Source organism: Macrobrachium rosenbergii, chromosome 47 (genome assembly GCF_040412425.1).
Source record: "Macrobrachium rosenbergii isolate ZJJX-2024 chromosome 47, ASM4041242v1, whole genome shotgun sequence".
NCBI lineage: Eukaryota > Metazoa > Arthropoda > Malacostraca > Decapoda > Palaemonidae > Macrobrachium > Macrobrachium rosenbergii.
In genome coordinates this window covers 48,079,492-48,100,872 of record NC_089787.1, presented here as the reverse complement: position 1 = coordinate 48,100,872, position 21,381 = coordinate 48,079,492, and the positions used below count along the sequence as shown (strand labels likewise).

The 21,381-nt window shown below is 40.6% G+C and overlaps 1 protein-coding gene across 1 annotated transcript in view; it reads right to left on the bottom strand.

Annotated features, from left to right (window-relative positions):
• Window positions 1–20,759, bottom strand: part of LOC136830834 (DNA-binding protein SMUBP-2-like) — a 713,243-nt gene extending 692,484 nt beyond the window's left edge. Inside the window, exon 1 of the mRNA XM_067090812.1 lies at window positions 20,528–20,759. The gene's annotated coding sequence lies outside the window, so the exon portion shown is untranslated. The remainder of the gene's footprint in view (window positions 1–20,527) is intronic.
• Window positions 20,760–21,381: the final 622 nt, after the last annotated feature.

Genomic DNA, 21,381 nt, shown 5'->3' with positions numbered 1-21,381 from the left:
GTATATATATAACATATATGTAATATATACATATATATATATATATATATATATATATATATATATATATGTATAACTGAATCATGAAAATATGGAACGTGATGAATATATAAATAAAGATAAAATCCATGAAGGAAACGGAAACACTGGAGTGCTGCGAGGCCTTTCGACGCTATATCCTTTACTTAGCAGACTGAAGAAATATAAAAGTATGTTTACAAAGAAAGCTCATATAAATGACAGATGGGGATTATAAAGGAAACATATGTACCTGGAATCCAACACAATTGACATTAGTAGAACTGCCAAAACAGGATTAAATATTTAGAGGTTTTACAGAGTGATTAGGATAAACCGTTTCAGGAGCAGGGACAGGACAATTAAAAGATTATACAGGTTCGTGACAGACCTAAAAATTTTTAGTAAAAAAAGAGAATTATTGTATTTGTACTAAAAATTTTAGGTGGTCAATCACAGACCTGTATATCTTTAATTGTCTATCTGTTCTGATGGTTGATCTAACTGTAAACCTCTTAGATATAATTCTTCAGTGTGTTGAATTCCAGTACGCTCTCTTTATAATCCCCATCTGTCATTTACTGAGCTTTCTTTAATAACATACTATATTTCTTCAGTATAAATCAAGGCATAGCATCGAAGACTCCTGCCTCCAATGTTTCCATTCCGTCAATTTATCTTTATATATATATATATATATATATATATATATATATATATATATATATATATATATATATATATATATATATATTGTTCTGAAAGCTATGTTACATTTTTATAGTTTTTCTAGTTTTCTTAAATTCAAGAACTTAATAATGGCAAAAATGTGAATAACTTCATTGAAAATAAATTGTAATAAAAGATATTTTAATTTAATTGAAATTTTTTCTTCGATTTTGAAATGATAATTCACTATGTAATTGTTTATATTTCTTTACTCCATAGATATGGTCTTTTCTACCTTTGATCAATGGAGCGGCTCCCATCACATTTTCTAAGAAAGTTTCTGAAAGGAAAGCATGTGATGCATCTTAAGCCAGGCATATGGACTATGTGGTCTGAAATGTTCATTGAATCGACATTCATGAGGTAGCGTGATCTGGAGGACTCACAGGTCCCACTTTGGAAGCCATCAGCTGCGGCAAGGTGGGCTCTGAGCGCACATTGTAGTCAACAGCGTGGTGACCTTTGACACTGAAAGCAGGACCAAAGCTTAAGGTCGTCACATCACACAAAGAAGAGGCATCAAATAGAATTGCAAATGATTCAAAGAATGTCAGAAGATTCACAATGCTCTTAAAAATTACATTGATCTGTTAGCAACAGTCACTCACCCAAAAGGCCTAATCAACATCGCCACTGGATTGCATACATCAGACAAGGTCAATGCTGATGAAGCTGTCAAAACTGGGAGACAGCAGATGATTGAATTTGAATCTGGATGGCCAAAAAGCTTTAACAAGACCTTAGCTGACCTTAGCTAAGAGGGTGACAACAATGGTGTCAACCAAGAAAAGTACTAAACTGGATGGAAAGCCAGTGTATGATACAGAGTTGATCTACACACGATTTATGTGTCTCCAACAAAGTAGGGACATTGACATCAAGGATGTCCTTTTGTACGAGCTGTCCCCCGTACCAACATCTTTATTTGATGAGAGTGGTATGATGCGCACTCAGTCAAAAGCAGTCCTTAAAACCAAACTCCAGGTTGAACAATCAAGTAGAGTCCATGGTACACCAGATATTGTCATCATCGACGGATGTGCTCTGTTATGGACATACACATTTCAAATGGAACAGTCAAGATTTTGTGACCAGCTTTATGGGAACCATCAAATGCATCTAGCACATTGTGATGTTTACCTAGTCATTTGACAGGTACACCAAAAATGGCACGAAACAGATGACTGACAAATCATCGAATAATGATGCAAGCCGAAGGTATGAGTTGATTAAAGCACACCCTTACCTGCACAGAAAGTGATATAATGTCTGCCTTCAACAAAATGCAACTCACTGATTTGATATAATCAGTATCTTCAGGACCATATACAGAGTAATCAGTCAAAACTGGTAATAACGGGAAAAGATCCTACACCACTACAAATATGGAACAATTCCATTCTACACAGACAGGATCTGAAAACAAATCATGAGGAAGATGATGTCATCAACATCCATCATTTAGTTCGTATTGCGTCAGGTATATAACTCTCACATCAAAGTGAGCTGTGATGACACCGATGTTTTTATCCTTCTCATTCATCTCTACACTGAACACAAAATGACTGCAAATGTTAGCATGGAGAGTCCATGTGCTGGTCGAACAATAATAGACATTCGTCAAACAACGCAAACACAATGCATCACAAGTGCCTGCCTGCTGTACATGCCCTGACTGGGTGCGACACGGTTTCGTTCATATATGGAATTGGAAAGGTCACAGCTTTAACAGTGTTGATGGGTGGACATGACCTAACCTTGCTTGGTCAACTGGAAGCAGACAAAAGCAATTTAATTTCAGAGGCAACCTCTTTCATTGCTGCATGTTATGGTGAACATGAAGGTAACATGAACAGTCTCCGTCGCCAGCTGAAGCGGAAGTCAAGGATGGCAAACAAAAGATAAGTTCTTCTCCAAAATTGAAGTCGCTGCCTCCTTCACACGATGCATTTGTGCAACATGTACTGTACTTCGTCTCATCTTCTTCAAGTTATTATATGGAAATAGGCGATGCATTCAGACCGCCCAGACCTTTACCCTAGCTAATGGATGGCATCATGATGAAAATGGTGTGACAATGCATCCGACAACACGCCTTCAGATGTATCTCCCGTTCAAAGCTTTGAGCATTTTGCACCTTATTAATTAAATGTGGATGTTCAGCAATCGTGTCATCATTACTTGGGAAGGTGTGGTTGTGTTATCAGGGGCATGGAATTTCTGAGGACAATTGGGAATGGTTCTAGTTACCTGGTAGAGGGCGCTCCAGGTATGCCACCTGACCATCTATCGGCGATTGCATGAATTTTGAATTTCTGCCGTGCTTGACTAATCGGCGGGATAAAGCTATATATATGTAACTACCAGGTAAGTATATTTAAAAACTTATTTTATAATGAAAATACCATTTTTACTACAGTAGTACATTATGTACTGTACAGTACTGTATATATACTGTGTACATTACTGTACTGCACAGTACTAATTTTAATATTTTTATTACAGACTGTGTACCTGTTGTACAGAAATCATAGGCAACTACAGTATACAGTGTGCAGTACTGTACTGTACTGAACTGTATAAGTGTTAAGTACTGCTGTACTGTACCACGTAATGCACATCTCCACCTCCCACAACCAGTACAGTGTACAAGTATCTTTCAAAATCACTGAAATTAAGTAAGGAATTCCTCACTCTTTTAATTTTTATACATTTTATATTGTTTTATAAAATACTTTCCTTTATATCTGGATACAGGACAGTACAGTAGTAAGAGTATACTGTGTACTATAGTATACTGTACACTACCAATACATAGTAAATTTTTACATTCCAGAATCCCCTGAAAATTGGCCACACCAACATTTTACTGTAAGTACAGTGTGTACTGTACTATACAGGGGTTATGAAGCACGACTATTTTAAAAGAACAAGTAAGGAAATACTCTACTGTACAGTATTCACTTTTGTTCACTTTGTATACTGTGCATATACTACATGGTAATACTGTACATAACAAAATGTAGAGAAGTACTGTACTGTACTGTGGTGTACTCTACAGTACTCTACTTTAATTAATACTGTATATATTACATACTGTATACTGTGCAGTTCTAATTTTAACATTTTCATTACATGTTTACTTCACATTCATCAGCAACAGTAAGTTATACAGTGACAACATGGAATGAAGGTATGTCATCTTGTAGAGGCACCCAAAAAGGTTGTGAGTCAGTCTTTCATCATTTTACAGTACAGTATATTGTACTATAAAGTACTACTAAAGTAAATCTATACAATGTATAAAATATAGTTTTTCATTATGAGCGCCGATAACCGGTCGGCGGCTGCTACAATTTTTGGAGCCCGTAGACTTTATTTTCAGTTGTCGGCAATTTTTAGGTTGTCATTCATGCCACCTGGAACGGAACCCGCCAATAACCAGGGACTGCCTGTACGTCAGAGCTAACATGTAAGCAAGGTGAAAAAACTAGTTTAAGCCTGTTGCCTAGCAATGTTAAACCAGTCTGACATATATCAACAAGCGAAGAAATGCAAATAAAGTCAAATGGCAGGCTGAGAGGAGAAGCGCCCGTCCTTACTCACTGGCGGCCAAAAGCAAAATAAGTGCATACCGACTGAGTGGGAGGGACTCCCACATGTAGTCAGTAGTTAACTATGTACTTCATCACCTTGTTTAAAGTTAAACGGCAGTGTTCCGGCTAATTCCTAATGTAAAGGACCGATAGTTTGTATATCGTGTAGGAACAATTGTCATTTGTTCCTACACAATATACAAACCCTCAGTCCTTTACATAAGGAAGACTCACTTACTGGAGGGAGGAATCTGAGTGTCTCTGAACTGACTGCAGTTTGCTGCACCTGGGTTTCTCTTCCTGGGCCTTTTTGAAGGAGTGAGAAAATGGTAACCTTATAAACAAAACGGGCTAAGATGACTCTAAGAGTCGGTGACACTAAGGAAATTACAGGTATTGGGTTTGTCTTATTGTCAGGATCCCCTTCCTCCTTGCATGAGGAAGGGGTGGTTTGCTTCTATGATCCTGAAAGGTGACAAATGGACTCGCGTTGTCTTACCTGTTCCAGCACTTGATCCAGCATTTAATGAATCCCTCTCTGCCTGAAGAAAGAGAATGAGCCATGGTGAGGAAGGAAGGAAGAGAGGCCAGTCACTCCACAATCATTCTCCCTTCCAGAACCGCACATCTTAGGCAAGATGCAACCTGTCCTGTTAGAGGAGCTGGGTAAGCTACAGAACTTGTTGAGCAGCCACCACAGGTCCCAAGGAAGAGGTGTCAGGACTTGTGGGCAATATCCCAAAGGTAGAAGAAAGTGAAGGTGGTCTGTTGAGACCACATCCCGCCAAGACCTGTTCAACCGGGGATCTTCCAGAATCTGCAGACCAATGCATGCTCAAAACCCTAAGGTTTGAGACACAGTGATGAAACTTCTTCTCCAGCAGCAGAGTAGCTGGCAGGCAGTCTCATAGCCAGAAAGAAACCTTGGACACTCTCTTTTTATTGACCCAGACTCTTGAAGCGTCATCGACACTCAGGCACCTGGGTGGGAAGTTCTCTTCAGACACCTGTCACTCTAAAAGGACACAGTAGCATCTTGTCTGTGCCTCTTGTCAGGAGGCCTCATGATTCAGGGATTGTAAAGACCCGTGAACCAAAAATCAGGGACCAATGAGTTCTCAGTTTCCTAAGAAGTCAAAAGTCGGCTAGTAACTGAACCAGTCTTAAATGTTTAGACTTCAAGAATGGCAATGGTGGCATTCACCAACTCTCTTCGCCGATGCCAGGGCAAGCAGGAAGGATGGTCTTGAGGTCAGTTCCCCTGAGGGCTTGAAAAGCCCGTGCGGAGCAAACTTGTCTCCTGGAAGAGACAGTCCATTAGAAGTAGAGATACTCGAAGGATGAGGAGATTGCTTCTTCTGGTGTTCAAACTGAAGACTGGGACACCAGACTGCCCTATACCTTTTACTGGTGAAACAGAGAGAGCACTTGTGGTGCTGGCAGGAAGAGATGAGAACCTGGGTGCCTTAACCTCTTTCTCTGTGCTTAATGCTCCTCGAAACCGGGAGAGTAACTCTCTAGACCAGATTGGGATACTGCAATATTCCACAGAATCTCGGACACTCGATTGACTCACTGGTCAAGCGCCAGGAAACCTCTAGGACTGGGAACAGGATAGCAAGACTCAAGGTCTGGAGAGGATTGGTGGCTCCCAAAACACAAAACCACAGGGCTATGTTCCTCTTGTTTCCAAACCCGAACTGGTCGGGAAGACAGGCCAAATCGAGTCTTAGACCACAGCCTCCTCAAGAAGGAATCAGTCCCTAGGCATCAAAGGGCATCAAGGGTACAAGGGAAAAAGAGCCTTCCTCTCCCATGATGGGGAATGTCTGTCTGGTTCCCAACCCCCTTGGACCGGAAAGCCAAGCGGGATGAGGCAGCATAAGACAAAATCGAAGATAAGTTGAAGAAGTCCTGCAGGACCTTTGACAGGTCTCCTTCCTTCACCTTTGTTCCGACATCCCTCAGGCTGGTGGACACACCTGGCATCATAACCTCCAGGGCACTGTTTCAGAACACAACGGCGCCCAAAACACAATACCACCAGGAAGAAACAGTAGGCACAATCTTGGACTTTCCCTGCCTGAGCCTGAAGCGGAGAAGGCAGGAGCCACTCCGACATTGGTTTGGGATGCACGAGACTCCAAAGGGCTCGCAGCTTCCTTCACCTTCAAGTCAAGACAACACACTACCAGGATGGCTGAAGAAGAACCTCCTATAATGGCTGACAGGAACACAACAGAAGTGGGCAGCCACATGACTCCTGAGAAGCAGCAAGACCCTCAGGACAGCTGATGCAGGTTCTACAGAAGTGGCTCTGAAGGTAGGAGCTACAGCAACTGCCTCCTTGTGAACATGAAAGTCACCAGCAGCGACCATGGAACGATCAGGATGGCTGTGGGAGGAGACCAGGAAGCCTTTCTCTTTTTGACTGTCTTGAACAATGTTAACAAGCATAAGAAAAGAGATACGCCAGAAAAAGTAAGTATACCTTAGTTTAACTAGACCACTTGATCTGATTAACAGCTCTTCTAGGATGGTGGCCAGGAAGGATTAGATTTATTTTGGGGCTAAGAACCAAATCAGTTACCTGCAACGGGATCTGCCCTTATTGTGAATCTGGAACCACATTATAGCGAAATATGAATTTCTATCACCAGAAATAAATTCCTCTTATTCTTCAGGGCTTCGGAGATCAAACAGCGGTGAGCAGAGGCAAGCAGGCAGCTGGGGCCCACCTGCAGCATGAGCTGCTCAGATGAGCAAGGGTAGTGCCAACAGCATACATGAAGGCCAGCAATGACAGCGACAGATCCACAGATACCAGAATAGTGTCGAACATCCCGATGTGGAACTGTCATTCCAACCAGGTACTGTGGTCGGTCCTGAAGCAACAATGAATGAACGTTGGGACTCCATCATGCAAGATATCCCCACTGAGACACCCACCATCAACTACTGTCGCATCTGCGATGCTCACTGTCAACCTGAAAGAAAAAGCAAAGGTGATTAGTAGAGGAGACTCCTCCGCTCCAAGGAGAACTGCTCTACAAAGCGAGAGGAGCCCACTGAGAAGAGGTTACCCAACTGTCCACGTGCCCCCTCTCCTGCTCTTCACCCGACAAGCGAGTCTCTCCCAAAGGAGAGATAAGGACAGAGGGGGCCACCAAGGGCACCGTGGAGAGAGCATATACGAGGATGAAGGGGTGGCTACCAAGGACACTGTCAATAACACTCAAAACACATTCCTCGGAAGTAGTCATGCCCCTTGAACTCTGGAGGGCAGAAGCCCAGGATGGGAAGCTTCATATGTCCCGATCAATGTAGAGGAGCAAAGACATTACGTTCCAATCTATAAGTCAGAATAGGGAAACAGTCATGCCCTTGTATCTAAATAAAAGGGTACTGGAGGAGAAATTAAACTCGGTTACACTTCTCAAAATACCCCAGGCCGTCAAACCCAAGACACATGCTGGGGAATGACAGGTTATCACAAAAAATCGTGGGTTTGTAGTAATATATATCACATACACAACATATATCACAAAAATATAAAAAGATAATAAAAGAGCTTAACGACAGTCAGGAACAGAGCTCTGAAACCACGTCTGCAACGCATGATGGCTGAAAGCAAACTGGAATGTTTACATCCAGGCAGGCTGGTATTCCCACCTACCTGGCGGTAGTTACTGCCTAACCACCTTGCTCAAAGAGCTTAACGGTGTTTCCAGCCTTGCTGAAAGTAATTCCTAACGTAAAGGACCAATGGTTTGTATATCATGTCGGAACAAACTATAAAATACTGACCTCCTAAAGTGTATTTGTTTTGCTACTACTAGCAATCAAAATCTTTCACCTAAATTTTATCTAACCAGCAAAATAAACAAAGTTGCTGCAAAAAATGATTTTCACTGAGCATGGCAGAAAGAGAATGAAGTTGTCTGCTAAAGTTTCATTGAATAGGTTCAGTCTAGTGGAGAAACTAAGTCACCTACACTTTGAAAAGTAAGTTTTGAGAAAACAGCAAAACAAAAATTTTAAACTTTAAGAATGCCTGAGACGAATAGAAATCTATAGCTCTTTAATTGCTTGATAAGCTACATATATAAAAACAGCTTTTTTTTTCCAGTTCTACCACTCTTAAAAATGGGATATTTTAATAAGTTACATGTATTTTATATAATTGTGTTATGTCAGACTGAACAATTTTACAACTTGCTCAAGTTAACTGTAAACGCAACTGGACAAAACTGTCCATGAATAAAATTGTCCGTTTTTTTACGCAATAACGTTTCAAGATGTTTACTACAAAAAACAGCCAAACAGGTCAACTTTGACTTGACCAGGATTATTCAAAACGCACTTTAAGCTTGCAAACTCTTACAATTTGTTGGAATATTCAACCATTTACCTTCATTTTGCAACAAAACTGTCCATGCACAATATTTTTTATTTATGGTGGATTTTGAAAAAATGTTTTTTACACATATACATCCAAAACAGTGTACTTGTGAAAATTTCAGAAATTCTTTCATCATTTTCATCATTTTTACAAGTTTTATATTAGCAATTACATTCAAGTTTATATGAAAATGTGTGCAAAATCATGTAAATAAACAAAAAACAACCCATTTTTGTAGCATTATCAGTTTGGAAATATTTTTATAAATCATGATTATTTAGATATAAAATGATAAGTGCAAAATTTCAACCTTGGTCAACTTTGACTTTAACCAAAATGGTCGAAAACTCTTGTAAATTAAAACTCTTACATTCTAGTAATATTCAACCATTTACCTTCATTTTGCAACAAATTGGAAGTCTCTAGCACAATATTTCGATTTATGGTGATTTTTGAAAAAGTTTTCTCCTTACTTCCACAACGAGGGGTAACTCTGAATAACTGAACATCTCAGAAATTCTTTCATCACTTTGTCAGGAACATGTTTGCATCCGTTTTATATTGGAGACACATAAAGTTTTATATATGATGAAAATGTCCTGCAATTTCATGAAATACAACAAAAATAACTCATGGTTGTAGACAATCAGTTTTGAAATATTTTCAGTATAAATCACGATAAGTGACAAAATTTCAACCATTCCTCAACTTTCGAAAACAGAAATGGTAGAAAAACACAATTGTAAGCTAAAACTCTTACATTCTAGTAATATTCAATCATTTACCGACATTTTGCAACAAATTGAAGTCTCTAGCACAATATTTCGATTTATGGTGAATTTTTAACAAAACTTTTTGACGTCTGTGCGCGATAACTTCTGCTGAAAATCTCAGAAATTCTTTAGTCACTTTGTCGTAATGTTTACACCGTCAAGGAACAGGAGCCACCCAGTTTTTCTAATAGCTGTTACCAGGAAAGTTTTATATATGAAAATGTGTAGCATTTCAAAGAGATGAAATAACAACAGATAATAACTCATGGTTGTAGCTTTTATCAGTTTTGAAATATTTTCATATAAATCACGATAAATAGAAAAATTGGACCACCAACTTTAACCTCGAAGGAAATGGTCCTAAAGACAGCAATGATACATAAAATCACTTACAGTCTAGTAATATTCAATCAATTACAAATCAATTTGCAACAAACGGGAAGTCTCTAGGCACAATATTTGATTTATGGTGAATTTTCTGACAAAAACGTTTTTTTACGCCACGTTAGGAGAAATTCATGCATCATTTTGTGATAATATTTTCTCTGTGTTGCTTTTGATCGTTTTACAATTTGTTTAATACCAAAATCATTGCAATTTAGTGTACAATACAATGAAAAAAAAAACTCGTTAGCTTTAACCGTTTTGCTCACAACGCAATTTGTATACAATTATATATGAAATTTTGCAAGCTGTCATATATTTCAATATCTATATATGATAATGATTTTTTCATTTCTGATGGTTGCATACTAAACTTGAGGCAATGACAAAAAAAACGGAGCCAAAATGAACTCTTAATCTTAAAAACTAAAGTGCTGTGATTTTTGAAAAAAACTTTATTTCCGAAAGGAGCGCTAACTCCCGAATGCCACTCATACGGCAGACACTGGTGTAAATAGAGGCTCGGCATTTAAGGGTTAATAAGTTACTTGTATAGGGTTGTATTATATCAGACTGAACAATTATACAGATCATAATACTGAATACTTGCAACACAAAAGTGAAATAAACCAGTTGGATCTGCATTACTATATATCATAATGTTATGTCCAGATATGAGCAAAAACAGCTACACACTAATATATATGAAATCACCACATAAACAATCGTATCAGTCAAATGGCAAACACGGAGGGAAGAGCGGTACATCTTTCTCTCTCTCTCTCTTTTGCCCTGGCCAAAAGCAAAGTGAATGTGTACCATCTGGGTGGGTGGGACTCCCAACCATAGTTGCGGCAGCTTAACTACATACTTAACCACCTTGTTAAAGTTAAATGGCTGGTCTCCAGCTGCACTGAAGTATATTCCTATTGTACAGACCGATGGTTTGTATATTGTTTAGGAACAAACCAACTTGGTGAACAATTCAAGATATGAACGGATGTCCAGAACCCAACTTGTTCATAAGTAGGGTGGCGACAGTAGATCAGTTGGCCTAACGATAAAAACAGAACAGTATCAAAGGCTACAAATGCTAGTAAAACTTCAAAATCTACCTGGCTTTGAGCTCTTCATAAACTTCAGTTTGTTTCTTCTTCTTCCAGAAGTGAGGTGTAAGTTATATCCAGTCATGAGGATATGTCTGATTTAAGTTCTGATACATCTTTCTAAATCTGAAAAAAGGAAAACAAATTTATTTATGTCAGTTATTAATGAAAAATATGTAAGTATATTTTTATAACCAAACATCCTGTATTAAATGATATTTTTATTTATACTCTTAAAGTAAATACAGTATGGTCATGCATTACCTAGGTCTTAAAACAAACATCTAAAAATTTTTCAGTTTGTATCAGAATAAATAGCAAGAAGTAAATCTTTAAAATTGTTTGCATTTTTTACTATATAATGTATAAACCTTTGGTACCACTTCTTGGTTATCTGCAGCCCCTCACTTTTTTAAATGGCAACAGGGACAACATTGGGGTGGTAGAAGGTGCAATTACTTTAAAAAATAGCAAAATTTAAAGTAATTTGTAATTTTGTAACATACAAACCTCTCAAACCTTTACAGAGGATTTAAGATTGTCAATGAATAATTGGAACAGCCATTTAACTACTGAAGGATGACTTGGAGAAAGCTCCTGGACTGGGTCCCTGCACTCCACTTTGCCTTCGTAGTTTACCCATTGGTGGGGGAATCTGGGCAAATCTCTGAACCAACTGGTTGCTTCACCCACCTGGGAATACCTTCCTGGTCTGGAAGAGCTGGGAAGGAATCCCACTCCTTTAGCTTGTTGGACATATGGGATACTGCACCTGTTAGACATCTAGGCTTAAAGTAATGAGTTTCCTGGATTACTTTGAAGAAGGCTTGGAGGAACCCATAAGTGTCTTGACAATAAAACTTACTAAAAAACTAATGGGTTTGTTACATTGTCTATCCATCTCCCCTTGTCTAGAGAGGGGAACATGCATCCAATCAGTTTAACAAAAAGATGGAAGGCAGGATGACCCTAAGCTAGTCACCAGACAGCTGTGTTTGTAAATCCAGCCTTTGCAAATATCAGGACATTTCCAATGGAGAGGACAGGTAAAGAGATGAGGAGGAACCAGTCACCTCTTCCCAAACAATTTTTCTCTCCAGGGCAGATCTGAACAACAAGGACGCAATGCTCCTATCCCCTCAGGGGAGCTGGATGAACTACACAACATTGTTGGACAGCCACCACAAGACCCAAGGAAAAACATGTCATAAGACTTGTGGGCAACCTGCCTGAATCTAAAACAAGGTCTCATGTAGTCTGGCATGACCACATACCTATTCATACTGCCTGCTGAATCGACAGGTTCTTCCAGAATGCAAAGGATGAGGTCTATGCCCCTAACTTCCAGAGCTATTGCCTGGTTCTGAACTCTGTTGCCAAATATTATAACATCAGACGAGTTGGGGAGGTTAGACTTGCAGGCTTCAAATGTCTCACAAAGCCCGAAAAGGTTGTGTTCTTGGACACCTCTCTCAATGAGCTTTACTAAATAGGAGGCAAAATAACACTCTTAGGCATGAGATGCCAGATATCTTATGAAGTTTAAATCACCCTACCTGGACAAAGAAAGTCCCAGATTATTACCTAAAAAGTCCTTTCAAAAAACTGTAATACTTGAATCACTCCGTTATTCTACCAACAAAAAGTGAGTCTTATCACAATTCTGAATGATCTGAGTGTAACAGAACCCCATTCCCATGAGTGCTTAGCATCGAAGGACATGAAGCTGCCTACTCTCTTCACCAAGCCAGGGCAAGCAAGGAAAACAGTATTAGAGTTTTAGAATCCCTTCAGTCAGAGCTCTCTCAACGGCTTTTAATATGTACAGAATCTAAAACTGCTTAAAATGAATTCACATCTCACTTGGGGTCTTGAGTTCCATGAAATATTTTCAGGCTGTTCAAAACTTATGTTTCATAAATAAATCTCTATGAGGATGAGACTCTATTCCCTTCAATTGAAGGACTTGGCCAAGGGCAGCTCTTAGCCAAAAATAATGGCCAAAATGGATGAGAAGCTTTGAATCTTCCCTTTGGTAAGTAATCTTCCCCAGTGGTAAGCTGCCTGCTGAAGAGATAACATGTCAACTCACAAAAACCACAGAAGACTGCATTTCCTGTTACAAAGCCACTGTACAGGAATTCTGTTATCTAAATATCTCCTTTGCTATACATCAAGAAACAACCCTCTCACTTGCAGGTGCTGGATCTTCTCAGGCAGTTATGCCAGAGACTCAGGCAAGATTTAGGGTGACCATGATACCTCTCAGATGATAAAGCTTGCTTCAGGTTGTACTGTGGATCAATCTCTCATAACCTTGGATAACAGAGCCAGCAGGTCCAGGAACCACTGGTATGTGGCCACTGGGAGCCATCAGAGCCAATCTGAAATTCCAATGATCAGAGCCCTTTTGATCACCTGATGAATCTGACAAAATGGAGGGAAGGGATCAGCAAATAATTGTTGTCCCCTGATGCTGGAACGAATCCTTCACTGCAACCATCAAAGGCTCAGCACAATTGAGCAGAACACCAGTAACTTTCTGTTGAACTGGGTCACATCAAAAGATCATTTGGGACTCCACAACTTGAAGAATATCTCTGCAATGTGTTGTCCCCTGGGTGCTGGAACGCTATCCTTCAATGCAACCTAAAATGGCTCAGCACAATTGAGCAGAACACCAGTAACAAAACTGTTGAACTGGGTCATTCAATGAAAAGATCATGGTTGGGACTCCCCACAAGTACAGTAAGGGTATCTCTGTAGTGTCTTGGTGTTCAGGGACGCTATCCCTATCACCTGGTTCCAGAACACCAGTAACTTCCCCATTGAACTGGGTCATGAAGAGGTCATGGCTGGGACTTCCCAAAACAGTGAAGAGTCTCTCTGCCAATGTCTTGGTGTAAATGACTCTCCTATCACCTGGTTGTCTGGCAACTGAAACATCTGTGTGAGCCAACTCCATTCTGAGACCCTGGAATGTACCTGGCTTGACAGCTCCACCGAGTCTTTGCTACTTATCAATCATGCACCTGCACCACCAACCTGTGCAGCTGGAAGGACATCAGTCCCCATGCTTGATTGATGTATGCCACTACCATAGACTGTGTCAATCATCAAAACCATGGTGTCCCATCACTCCATCCCAAAACACTTTGGGGCTAAAAAGCTGCAAATGAGTTCTAGGACAATGATTAGAGGTGTCTGTTGCTCTGGTCCCACACACACCTGAAAATCCCAATTCTTCCAGGCATGTCCCATCCCTTAGTCTACATGTCCAAAAGTGAAGCCTCAGGAGGAGTGCCCAACTGCACCCCTAAAAGAGAATCATGTTGTCTAACTTCTTCTAGACCTCTCTCTCCCTCTGACAGTGGTCAATTTAAAACAAAGAAGGGTCCCCTACTAGAGACCAATACTCCTCCAGCCTCCACTAAAGGAGAAAGATGAAGCCATCCCTGAAGGACCATCTTCTCCAATGACAACAGGTGACCTAGAATGACATGCCACTGCTGAGCAGGTTGTTCCTGGTCGAGATAGGAACTTCTGCGCAACCTCTCTGAACCTGCCAATACAAACATCTGAAGGGAAGACCCTCCACTGCTGCTGTGTCAACATCATTATGCCCAGATACTCTTACCCCAGTTTGGGCATGAGATCTGACTAATTGATTATTACATCCAGGACGTGACAAAAACTCGAGAATCTGATCTCTGTCCTTCAGCCATTGTGGCATCAAGCTCACCAGGACCAGCCAATTGCCCATACTTCCAGAGGTGTACCCATGCATATGAGCTCAAGCTAAGATCTCCTGTTGTGGTTTCACTTTTGTTTCTAGGCAACCAATGCTTATTATATCAAGAGAGCAGCAGTCTAGTTAAGCAATTTTTGGAGAAAATCACACAACTGTTATTTAGCCTAGTTTTATTTACTAACAATCCCAAACCACAAGTTACTTCTTAATTCCTATGACTAATATTTTCACTAGTAAAATCCCTTTGGACCTAACCACACATAACCTATAATCAGTCATAAGGAAACACAAAACTAGTTAGATATGTTTAACTTAACACTCATCAATTCACATAAACAACTTTTTTCTTGGCTAAAACCCAACAAAGCACATAAAAATAGCATTATAAAAAAACACAAATATCTCCAGTCCAGAGAAGTCCACAAATCATGTCAAATATGTACAGTCAGATCCAACTGTATGAGGGGTTGGTACCATCAACCACCCAAGAATACTGAAAATCCACAAATATTGGACCCTCTAAAAATGCTTATAATTGCCTATTTTAATAGTTCAAACAATAAAGACCCTCTTAAAATTAACTGATAACTGCCTATTTTAATAGTTCAAACAACAAATACACCTTGAAACTATCACCCTAAAACACTTTAATTTCATTTTAATATTTCAATATTATTTTAATATCATTTCTGACCGGAGTAGCTGTAAGGCAAGAAAACCGGTTTAGGGACCGTCCAGTAGCCATCTGGAGGTTCACTTTCTTTATAACAGGTCCCTCCTCTATACAGAGGGGACAAAATGGTTTATTACCAACAATAAAGCTTAAAACCTGTTTCTTTCCACGCAAGTCTGTTAAGATAGATTTAACATTATTATTTAATCTTATTAAATTATTACAGGTACAATTATTATTATTATTTAATCTTATTAATATTTGAAAATTAGTACCTATTATTACCTGTGTTATTACAGGTACAGTATTATTATTAAATTCAATCTTATTAATCTTAATATTAATATCTGAAAATTAGTAAATCATTTTTTTATCATAAAAATGTAGTCACAAAATCATTTGAAAATATGAAAATTTTTAAAGTAATTTGTACTTTTCCTAATTATACAACCTGAGGTCCTTTACATTAGGAATTAATTTCAGTGAAGCTGGAATGGCAGATTAACTTTCAAACAAGGTGGTTAGGCAGTTAACCACCTCCAGTTGGTGGGCAGTCCCACCCGCCCAGATGTAAACATTCCAGTTTGCCTTTTGGCCCAGGTAAAAGATTGAGGGGTGGCATGAGGTGGGCATAAAATGTATAAAGGACCTCAGGTTTGTATAGTTAGGAAAAATACAAATTACTTAAAAAAATTTGTCATTTGTTCCTACAATGATATACAAACCATTGGTCCTTTACATTAGGAAGACTTACTTGTTGGAGGGAGGAATCTGAATGAGTCTCTGAACTGACTGGAGTTTGCCACTCCTGGATTCTCTTCCTGGTCGAATAGAGTGAGGAAGAGTTCCGTTTCTCTGACATGCTGAACGGAGAGTAAGAACTGCATGATCAATTGTCAGACTTCTGAGCCTTTTTTGAACGAGTGGGAAAAAACCTCATCACAAAAAAATGGCTGGAAAGAATCTTAGAGTCCAAGACAATAAACAAATATAATTATTGGGTTTGTATTATTGTCAGGGCCCCCTTTCTCCCCTAGCTAGAGAAATGGGGCGGGTTTGCTTTTATAAGTCTAAACATACAAACAGAACGGGTGCTCGATGTGACACCTTCATCGGTCGCCAGTTCCAGCATGTGACGGCTCATTATCCTTCTCTCTGCCCGTAAAGAGAGAGGAGTGAAGGATGATGAAGAAGGGAGAAGAAGGGAGGCAAGTCACTCACACATACACTCTTCCTTCCACAACTGAACATCTAGGCAAGATGCAACCTGTCTTCTTACAGGATCTAGGTAAGCTACACAATTTGTTGAGCAGCCATCACAGAACCCAAGGAAAAGATGTCCAAGGACTTGTGGGCAATGTCCCAAAGGTAAAATGACGTGAAGATGGTCTGGTGTGACCACACCCTCAGCTTCAGTACCTGAGGAACCAACAGATTCTTCCAGAACACGAGGGATGGACCAATGCCCTGACTTTGTGGGCTCTTGGATGGAACACCTGTGGTGTCATCTTCGCTAGCAGCAGAGTACACCCTCTTGATCATCCCACCAAGCCAGAAAGAGATCATGTTCTTAGACACCTCTTTCTTGGATGAGCCAGTGCTAACAAAGAGTCATCGACACTCAGGCCATAGATGTTGAGTTTTCTTAAGATAGCAGCGCAGCACTCTTAACAGGACATAGTAGCATCTTGTCTGGATCATTAGTAACAAAGTCCTCTAGGGAGGATGGTGAGGACCCGAATACTGGCGTCAGGGACCAACGGGTTCTGAGTCGTTGCTAATGAAATCTGGGACAAAATCGAGCCTAACTGATCCCCATCCCCTTGAGTGTTTAACGTTGAAGGAAAGTCCATGAAGTTTGCCTACTCTTTTGTTGATGCCAGGGCTAGCAGGAAAACAGTCTGGAGGGTCAGATCCCTGTCTGATGAATCTTGTAGGCTTGTATGGTGCACAAGTCAAGCTCCTCAAAACGAGAGCCACATCCCACTCAGGGGGCCTGAGGTCCCTGGGTGGGCAAGACCTTTGAAGCTTCTCATCACCAGAGAAATCTCCACTGAGATGTCTACCCCTCTCATGCAAGAACTAGGCCCAGGGCAGCCCTATAGCCTTTCACAGCTGACAGAGATAAAGCTTCTCTTGGCAAAGGAATGATGAGGAAGTCCGCTACCTGCTGAACAGTGGTGGCTCTGACCAGAGAGAGACCCATCTATGACACCAACCACAGAAGACAGCTGCAGAAGACTGTCTGAGATACCCAGACATCTCTGTTGCTGTGTGGCAAGAAAAGCCTCTCGCTCAACAAGAGACGCTGGATAGTCTCCAGCCTTAAAGACATGGAATGCACTGCCTGACAGAACCATTCTACATGTGGTTGACACAGAAGGTTGTGTCTGGGAGGAATCTCTCTGTGCCTCGGAAAGTACAGCCAGCAGGTCCGGATACCAGAGGACATGCAGTCACCTGGGAGCCACCAGGGTCATTCTGAGATTAGGGGTGATTAATACTCTGTTGATCACCTTGAGAACCAGAAAAATGGAGGGAAGGCGTAGATGGTGAGGTTGTCCCATGGGTGTTGAAAGGCGTCCTCTGCAGCAGCCCGTGGGTCTGGTACAGTGGAGCAGAATACCTGGAGCTTTTCTGTTTGCTGGGTGGCAAACAGATCAATGGAAGGGCACCCCCAAACATCGAACAGCCTTTCCATAATGTCTGTGTGAAGGGACCACTCTGTCCATATCACTTGATCCTGGCGGCTGAGCTTGTCCACCACTACATTCCTCTTTCCTGGAATGTACCTGGCTGTCAGGTCTACTGAGTGAGCTACTGCCCACTCATGGACCTGCATTGTCAACTGATGCAGTAGAAGGAATACTACTAAACCCCTTTGCTTGTTGACATATGCCACTACTGTGGTGTTATCGCTCACCAACACCACCGAGTGTCCCATCACTCGATCCTGAAACTCTTGGAGACCCAGGAAGGATGCCTTGAGTTCCAGGATGTTGATATGAAGGTGCTTGTCATTTCGGTCCCACACACCTGAAACCAGCAACTCTTCCAGGTGTGTGCCCCATTCCTCGCTCGATGCACCTGAGAATGGAAGCGTGTTGGGAGGGAGAGTATGCAGAGATATTCCTATTATGAGGTTCCTGTCGTCTGTCCACCAGTCTAGGTCCTGTCTTACTTCCCTCAACTCCATTGATGACACCCGATAACCCCTTCCCGATAAGGTTCCTCCCGGCAAAGCCACCCACGGGCGCAGGCAGCAGAGAGCAACACTTGCACAAGATAGAAAAGGTTAATCACACTCCCGAACAAGGAGCGGAAAAAAGTTAAGTATATCTTAGTTTAACCAGACCACTGAGCTGGTTAACAGCTCTCCTAGGGCTGGCCTGAAGGATTTGATTTATTTTACGTGGCTAAGAACCAACTGGTTACCTAGCAACAGGACCTACAGCTTATTGTGAATCCAACCACATTATGACGAAAATTAATTTCTATCACCAGAAATAAATTCATCTAATTCTTCATTGGCCATCGGAAAGTCGAATGCTGGGCCAACAGTGTGCTAACCGAAAGCTCTATCCACCCTCCAATGAAGAACTAACAACACCCAAATGATAGGGGAGCGAAAATTTACAGCCCTGGCTGCCGACCCCAAGAAACACATGCTGGGGAAAGACGGCCCCACCGCAAGGCCATCAAAATCGTGGGTTTGTATATTAAATAATATCAAACACACAATATATACACAAAAACTAAAGATCCACTGGGAAAGAAGAGCTTAATAACAATCAGGCAGAGAGCAAAACGTCTGTACAGCAAGATGGCTGAAAGCAAACTGGAATGTTCACATCCGGTCAGGCAGGACTCCCGCCTACTGGACGGTAGTTACTGCCTAACCACCTTGTTCAAGAGTTTTATTGGTCATTTCCAGCTTTGCTGTAAGTAATTCCTAATGTGAAGGATCAATGGTTTGTATATTGTGTAGTAACAAACCGCGCATTCCCAAAAGGTCCCCAACCATGTTGGGTAGATATGAGGTTAATAATAATGACTGACAATAAACAACACTAAAAGTTTAGGAAAAATCAGTTTCCAATGTAATACTCCATGTGGAGTTCTTACTTTGAAATACCTTAACCTCATATCTACCCAACATGGTTGGGGACCCTTTGGGAAAGTGGGGTTTTGGAAATGGGAAAAAGACTGGACCACCACGTTGTTATGGAATGGTTCCGCACACGAGCAAGTCATCAGGGAGCCATGTGTTTAAGAAGGGATTCAGCTAAGGAAACCTCTCATAACAGGAACTATACTAGGTCTAACCTAACGTACCTTTGCCTAACCTAACCTAGCAGGTCATGCTACTTAGTTGGGGGGCTCCACCTCCTGGACCCCTGGTGATGGGAACTCCCCTTTTTACCAAAAGCAACTCCATAATATTTCACATGCGCAATAGCATTCCAGGTTGCCCTGCATACAACTTCTAAGGTTACTGATAGGTTAGCCTAATTAGGCTAGGCTACAGTCGGCTGACAAAAAATAACGGTCAGTTCTTAGGCAACCAAAATACTATAGGAAAAATCAATTTCCAAAGTAATACCTGATGCGGAGCTCGTGCTCAGTTCGGTAAAATTTTATAAGCTGCCAATACATAATAATACTCCGTAAACTAGGGGTGTTTACTGGTTACAATTTTGCCATATTAGCTATGGGGGGGTAGGGGACAGGTATTGTTTTACCTTATATGTCGTAATTTGATGAAGAGGTCATTGAAAAAATGTAAGTTACAATTTCATATCGTGTATTGGCAACTTATAAAATAATACCCTCAGTTCTACCTATATTTAAAGTCCAAAATGCGACAGGCTACCGCTAGCCTAAGTGTTAAAAGTAAAATCTGACATCCAATCCTACGTTAACAACTGCCTGCACAATGTGGAAGTCCTTCGCCTAAGCTACATTACCAATGAGGCTTGAGAATTTTTTGACCGTTGATTGGCGACGATAATTTGATTTCTAATATAACAAATACAACACCTATTAAATAAAATGTCCAGCTATTTATTCTATGGGACTACAAGAGTTAACCTACGTATCTCGTAGTTGCGACCACACTACACTGCTTTGTGCAAATCCTTATGACCTTAAACGAACTTATAACAGTTTTTAACTTCGATTCACTGTATAACCGAACGGAGAACATCGGTGACCGGTCATTTAATGATCCTTTCGCTTGTAGTAGTAGTAGTAGTAGGCGCGGTTTGCTTTCGAAACGGCTGCTCCCTTGCTTGTTTCATTCCTTTGCGTTCAACTTATTTGTCTCTACAATGGCATACTTCCTCTATAAATTCTTTCCTATTTTCAGTTACCCCTTCAATAGATCTGTAAATAAAAGTATGTTGGCTATTATTTCCTCTGTATTTCCCTGATATGACTGCTGCACAAAACTATATCTCTTTCTAATTTCATTATCGCGAAAAAATTGATTGAATGGACAAAGTGGACTGTAAGCTTAATGTTATTACTTGGTCAAAAAACCGCTAAAACACCACGCTCCCATTGCGGTTTCTAAATTACGGGGAGATATCTCTCAACCGAATTCATTACTAACGAGGATAACACACTAATATCATTACTGATCAGTAGAACTCAGATCATTAGTTGCTGCGACACGGCGAGAGGTACGCGCCTCTCTCTCTCTCAAAATCTTGCGAGTACTCACGGGTTGATTTTGATTTTCAGACTTTAGAGGACCGCTTTATGTTACCTTGTTTCTATAGGTTACTTGCGTAACTTTAAAGTATGAACATGTGAGAGGGTGCGAAAGAAAGAGCAGGTAGACAAGTACTGCTAATTTATTGAGTTGTTGTTGTTGTTTTCAGATTTAGCTGGCCTTGTGCCAGCATGGGCTCTTGCTCTGAGAGCAGCCCGTAACTAGTTTATTGA